Source organism: Fukomys damarensis, unplaced genomic scaffold (assembly GCF_012274545.1).
Source record: "Fukomys damarensis isolate Sample0158 unplaced genomic scaffold, DMR_v1.0_HiC HiC_scaffold_20, whole genome shotgun sequence".
Lineage (NCBI taxonomy): Eukaryota > Metazoa > Chordata > Mammalia > Rodentia > Bathyergidae > Fukomys > Fukomys damarensis.
The window spans coordinates 416,253-422,615 of record NW_022900932.1 but is presented as its reverse complement, the minus strand read 5'-3'; the positions used below and the strand labels follow the sequence as shown (position 1 = coordinate 422,615).

The window sequence follows — 6,363 nt, the reverse complement described above, 5'->3', positions numbered from 1 at the left end:
CCCGCTCCGCGGCCTCGGTCTCCTCCTCCGAGAGACGGGACTGAGCGCCGCCCGGCCTCCGGGGCTCTCCGAGGTTAAACCGCACAACCCCCGTTTCCCCAGCGCGGGCCCCGACCCTCTCTCCTGGCTGCAGGCAGGGAGCAGTGCCCTTCCCTGAGACCTGCGGGGCGGAGCGGCAGGCAGGGAAGGGCAGACCAGGGGTCCTACGCAGAACACACGGCTGCGCAAGTGCGCACAAACGCGCAGTGCTTACGCACCTCAGGGTGACCTCTTCCTTGGAGACGGGGTGGCGGGTCACGTAAGTTTGGGGCAGGTCTGTGGTAGACAAGAGGCACCCTTGGAAAGACCTGCCGAGAAGCACCTCCTCTGCTGACCAAGATGCCACAAGCCCTGGGGCTTTGGCAGCCAGCCAGGGCAAGGCAGGTGTCACCTAGGCAGGAGCGGGGGACCCGGCACGGAGCTAAGCAGGATCTCGGGGAGGGGCTGTGACCTGGGGCCCAGCATCGTGCAGGGCAAGGGTCCCTGTGGTGAGGACTCCGCCTCACCAAGCCAGTGGCCACTGTTTCTAGGCAGATGCTGATCGGCACTCGCAGCTGTCCCTGGAGGGAGAGGGCAGAAGCGCTCGCAAGCCCTCAGCCTAGGAGCACCCCAGAGCTCTCCCGAGAAGTTCTCCACGGGAGGACTTGAGAAGAGAGGAGGTGGCACAGCCCGAGAGCTCGCAGACCCCCAGATGTGCGTCTCCTGCAGTGGGAGGCGGTGCCCAGCACAATGACCCCATCCACCCCTGTGCTGGCGCAGCCCCGAGGGGCCCCCACCCTGGCGAGGGAACGGCCCCTGCTGGGGATGTGGGGGAGTCCAAGCAGGTGGGCTGTGAGGTCATTACCAGTGCGGGACAGGTGCTCCCTGCCGAGAGCCACCTATCTCCGCAGCCACCAGACGCACTCCTTCTCCAAGTAGCCCTTGTGAAGGCTGGGCTTTCCAATCCTACCCACCGACACACCGACTCTGCCCGGGCCACACTCACTCTGCAGACAACCGAGCTTGCTTTCTGACTCTGGTTCCCCTGCCTTGCCGGCAGCTGGGCAGGGGCCGATGCTGGATTGCACAACACAGTGAGAACGCAGTGGGCAGGAGGGGCACAGGCTGGGCTGTGTGTGACCTGTGTCATCGGACACGCGACTCGACCCCACAGCTCTGTGTGCGTGGAAGGGTAGAGTCCGACTCACAGGCTGTCCGGGGCCCACTGTCTCAGATACCAAGATCCAGGATCACAGGCCCCACACAAACAAAAGGGGCTGTGCCGTGGTCAGGTCTTTCCCTGGTGTTCCAGAGCAGTGGTGGCCAACATCTTGTTTGCGTGCCACAGCGGCAAACACAGCCCTCCGTCGGCCCTCGGACCAAGGCGCCCCAGCAGCGAGTGTCAGATGACGACTGTTCTTCTAAACCACAACCTCAGTATTCAAGTTTACTTGCAGTGTTGGCACTTTGCGATAAAGTGGGTTTAGGGTTGCAGTTTGGGCACACGTTCTCTAAAGGTCTCACCAGCGCTGCCTAAGAGAGTGCAGCTTGGCACTAACAAGTCTGCCTTCTTTTGCAAACTTCTCTAGTGAATTTAAAAATCAAACATAACTGAGATTGGCAGAGTTTGGGTGAACCGTGTCCTCCTCTGGGGTCTGGAGGTTCACAGGTCCGTGCTTCTCCACCACACTTACACCTGTTCCCAGCTCCCCGGCCCTCTCCCCTTCTACACTGCGAGGCTGGGACTTTGGTTCTCTGTACCTACAGCGTTGGTGACACTTTGTGAATCTGGCTTTTCCCAGGATCAGCTGGTGCAGAGCGAGCAGCCTCCCTCTGCAGCCTTCATTTCACCAGTTTTTTGTTTGTTTTTTTTTTGTACCTGGGATTGAACTTGGGACCTTTGGTTTGTAAGGCAGGCGGCAGCACCACTGAGCTAAATCCCTGGCCCTCACCACTTAATGGTTTAAGGCCCTTCACAACTTGTTCCGGTAGCGTCAGGCAGGCAGGAGGCCTCTTCTACATAACTGAGTCTTCCCGCACTTGCTCTGCCCAGCCCACACATGGCTGCTCCTCAACCCCCAGCTACAAGGTGTCCTCCTTGCCTTTTCTTCAGGCCCCACACCCTCAGGTTCCACTCAAAGCTCCGCCTTCTTCAGGGGCCCCTCCCTGCCTCTCACCCCCTTCGGTAAACTGTGCTTCTCATTTGGCTAGAAGGCGTGCTGGTCTCTAGCCCCTCTTGGGATGCCTGTGGAGCCAGTGAGGTTTCCCAGGGCCTGGTCCTTCCTCTGAGGGTAAACACTGGGCTACAAAGTCTGGTTCTCTGTGTCTGGGAACAACGCGCACAAGTGAGAGGTCGATCTGCGGCCCAGTAGGACGGGGCGCATGTAAGGAATGGGGGGTCCTGATGCCTGTGAACACACCGGGCTGGCATTCAACCTCAAGTGAGAACTGCTCACCGTACTGGGGGACCTCCCACCTCCGGGGCTCCCGCTTGCCCATAGGCACATACCTGCTGGCTGCCGTGGGCCCTCCGTGCTCGTGGTGCCATCGTAGTGATTCTGCACGTTTCTCAGACTTCACTGGAAAACCTTCATGCGGCTCGCGAAGATCTTGGTCTCATTATCAAAGTAGCTCTTGTCTTCCTTCAGCCAGGGCACCAAAGGCTTTGCCTCCACGACCTCACTGTCATAGCGGATGAAGGGCTGGTTGTCCACGAAGCCAGAGGCGGTAAATCTGGGCACTGTGTGTCCTGGCTCAGAGACAGTCCAGTAGAAATACTGGAGAGGGCGGGATCCTGGGGAGAGTCAGGGATTCACAGCGAGCTGCATGTTTGCTGAGGAGGACCCGTCTCCCAGCGTGTGAGGAATGAGTGTGAGTGTGTGTGTGTCACAGAAGACAGGGCACACCGAATGACCGGTCAGAGCAAGCCACTTGCACATGTGAGTCCAAATTCCGCACGGTACGCCAGGAGAGAAATCAGAGGATCACAGAGGAAGAGTTCGCGCCAGGCCTCAGTGTGAGGTTTCTAAACAGTTCTTGAGCAAGGCTTGAGAGTCAGAGGGCTCTGGAGCAATAGAGATTTTGAAATATTCTCAGGGCATGAACCAGGGCGAGGGTCCCGAAAGCGGAACTTGCCTGGTGCTGCAGCTTCTCCACCCGTCACAGTTTGCTTGCTTGCTAACACATTTCCGGTGACGCACTTCCTGCTTTGCATTTCAGCTTCTTTACCGGAGGCCTAGGGCCTCCCATTTCCGGTGCTGTATTTCCAGGGTGTCTGATGTCACCCTGTGACTCACGTATGTGGAGACACTGAGCGAATGACAGTGAGACAGAGAAAAAGAGATGCACGAATGACCCATGTACCTCACAATGGTGCTGGGCGCATAAACTGCATATAGCAGATAAACAATTACGGTGGCTAATTTTATTGTACTATTATAGTTACATTCCATGTCCTGAATATGACTGTGGAAAGGGGGAGAAACAAGGACAGCAGACAGATGCTGAAGAGAATGTCTCTCTCTCCTTCCTATGGTCAAATCCAGAAGCCCAGGCCTGGGTGACTTTGCCCGCGTAGATAAGAATTGCACCCATATGGAAATGCGCACACTTTATGCCTCCTAATAGCCTTATTAGACCAGTAAGGTGTGCACAGGAAGCGATTCTGTTTCCTAAAAGGTAATGCCATTATGATACAGAATTTCTTCTGTGGTTGATACTTTTGTTTCTTTGTTTACTTTAACTCATTTATGACACTGTGAAGTGTATGCTTTCTCTTAGGTGGGAGAACACCGGACTTAGTAGCAAGGCTTTGACTGGAAATTGCTCTTACAAAAGGCAAGTGTCCTGCGCCAGGGATTTAGCGCAGTGGTTCTGCCGCCTATCCCCGGTACCAAAAGCGAAATAAAAAACAAACAAAAAGTAAGCGTCCAGAAATAAAGTGAGTGGCGCAATGAGTTCCCACTCCGGGGAGCCCCACCCCAAAGTCCTGAACACCCGAGCAGAGACCAGGGGGGTTTCAGCCTGGGGTTGGCCCTCCGCTGGACGCAGGTCCTCAGCTGCAGGCCTGGGGCTGGACCACAGCGGGGCGGGCCCCAGGCTGTGCAGGGGACAGAAACTGATGGAGGAGAGGGAAGCTTCTCCACAGTTTAGACGGAGACTTCCTTGTGGCTGAATCACATTTTAGGGGTACACGATGAGGCGCCAACCTGAGTGTGGGATCGCATGTGCTGACCTCTGACCGCCCTGAACACCCCATGTTCAGAATAACCACGTGGTCACACAGCTTTCACTTAAAAATACTGCAATTAATAATTTTCCGAGGGTAAAATATTCTTTGCACTATTCATCAGAACTGCTACTTAAATTATCTTATTTCCCCATCTTTTTGATTTCCTGTTGGTAAAATCTTTCATGAGCTGCACAGTACAACACAGCAGAAGATCCTGCAGCCTCAGCCTCCAGTTCAGGCGCAGGCTTGGGCTCGACCCTCCCTGCTCCCTTCTCGGGATCTGCCCCTCCAGGGCCTCAGCCCCGGGCCCCGGCCCCTCGCCCACTCACGCGGGTGCGCGGTCTGAGCGAAGCTCAGCAGCAGCCAGAGGAGGGCACCTCGCCGCCTCCCCCCGAAGAGGTGGCCCTGGTCTGAGAGAGGGTTTTCCGGCACGAGACCCGAGAGGCGGGGCGCATAGGCCAAGCGGTCTGCAGTCGTTCCCAGATCGGCTGGGTTTCGAACCCGTGACCTCGGGCTGCTGAGAGTCAGGGGTGTGAGAAGCCCTCCTGCCTCGGCCTCGGGTTCCTCCTCACCCAACGCGAAGGCAGATCCGTGCAGGGCGTTCAAGGGCGCCATGCACTCAGGGCAGTGCAGGTGCACAGCAGAGGTTTCGTTTTCCAAGTGGTGCTGCTTCGCCTCCAGCTGGAACGGCCAGGTCCCTCCAAATCGTCCAATTGCACAGACAGCAGGGCAGCCGAGAGGCGGGGCGGACCTGTGGTCTAACGACAACACCCTCACCCCACACCCCGGGTCTGGAAGCCTGGAGCCCGCAGATAGAGCTGCGGACGCGCCGGGGCCTTTTCTGGCCAAGGTTTTGCTGGGGTCTTGTTAAACAAGGCGCAGCCGAAGCTGCAGTAACACCGCCCAGCCCAGAGAGGGAGAGGGCTCGCTTTGCTGTCTTTGAGTAACAACCCTCTCTGTGAAGTAGCTCGACTCCGAGGACGACTTGCGTCCCTGTGCAGGGTGTCGGCCCCACCGCTTTGAAGATTTTTAAAATTTTATTTCATTTCTACCTGTTCGCGGTCCGTGTGGTTTACAGTCCTCTTGCAGAATGGTACATATACACGTTACAGTCTGCTTCTTCTTAAAACGAGAATTTCCCGGAGAAGCCCCCTTACCCAGCCGAAGAGTTCCTAAGTGACTTTGCTTAATCAAACGCAGCTGCCTTTCCGTTCCGGCCCGCGCAGTCATTCTCACACGCGTGTGAATACGTCTGCACACAGCATCCTCTCGTGCTACAAGTCCAACATTACAATTTTATAACCATTGTTTTATATAACTTCTTTTAAATGAGTTATGAATAGATTAAAATGAGTGTATAGTGATTTAAGGTAATTGTCTACATATTATATCTCCCGATGTTTCTTTCTTAAAATTTTTTTTTAGCTGGGTGTGGTGTCACACACCTGTAATCCCAGCACTCGGGAGGCTGAGGCAGGAGGATCGCTGTGAGTTCGAGACCAGCCTGGGCTACATAGTGAGTTCCAGGGCAGTCTCAACTACATAGTGAGACCCTGTCTCAAAAACAAAAAACAAAAAAAAAAAATTATTCCTAGGTATTTTTTGTAGCCATTATAAATGAGATTGCTTTCTGTATTTTTTTTCCAGCTAGTTCATTATTGGTAAGTAGAGACACTACTGATTTTTGTGTTATTATTGATTGGTAAAGACATAATCTTGTCATTTTGCTAATTGTTTTCTGGTTGCTTTGTATATCTTCTTTTCCCTTTCTTCCTTTCTTGTTAGTCTGTGTAATTTGGTGATTTTCTGTAGAGGTCAATTGTGCTTCCTTCTTCTCAGTTGTGTACCGACTCTGAGTTTCGTGCTTCCGAATGTGCGTAGGTCGGCAGTTCTGTCCTGCCTGTCTCGATGCACCTGCTTAGGGCCTTCTGCACCCAGACCCACGAGGACACAGCGCGTTCCTCCTGACCTCAGCCGGCCGGGTGATCAAACTGCTGCTTCCAGCTTGGTCTCAGGTCTCAGCAGCCCCTGCGCCTCCGGCCCTTACCACCGGGGGCCTGGGAGCTTAGCAGCTGTGGCGGCAGAGGGCGGACGTGGGACCCGGAGCTCGCAGG

At 55.1% G+C, this 6,363-nt stretch overlaps 1 protein-coding gene across 2 annotated transcripts in view; it reads right to left on the bottom strand.

Annotated features, from left to right (window-relative positions):
- Window positions 1-2,527: 2,527 nt before the first annotated feature.
- The window catches only part of LOC104875717 (saoe class I histocompatibility antigen, A alpha chain), a 31,694-nt gene continuing 27,858 nt past the window's right edge, over window positions 2,528-6,363 (bottom strand). Inside the window, exon 9 of one of the 2 annotated variants that reach the window (XR_784149.3) lies at window positions 2,528-3,327. The gene's annotated coding sequence lies outside the window, so the exon portion shown is untranslated. The remainder of the gene's footprint in view (window positions 3,328-6,363) is intronic. The other variant, XM_033766349.1, reaches the window with a different exon arrangement.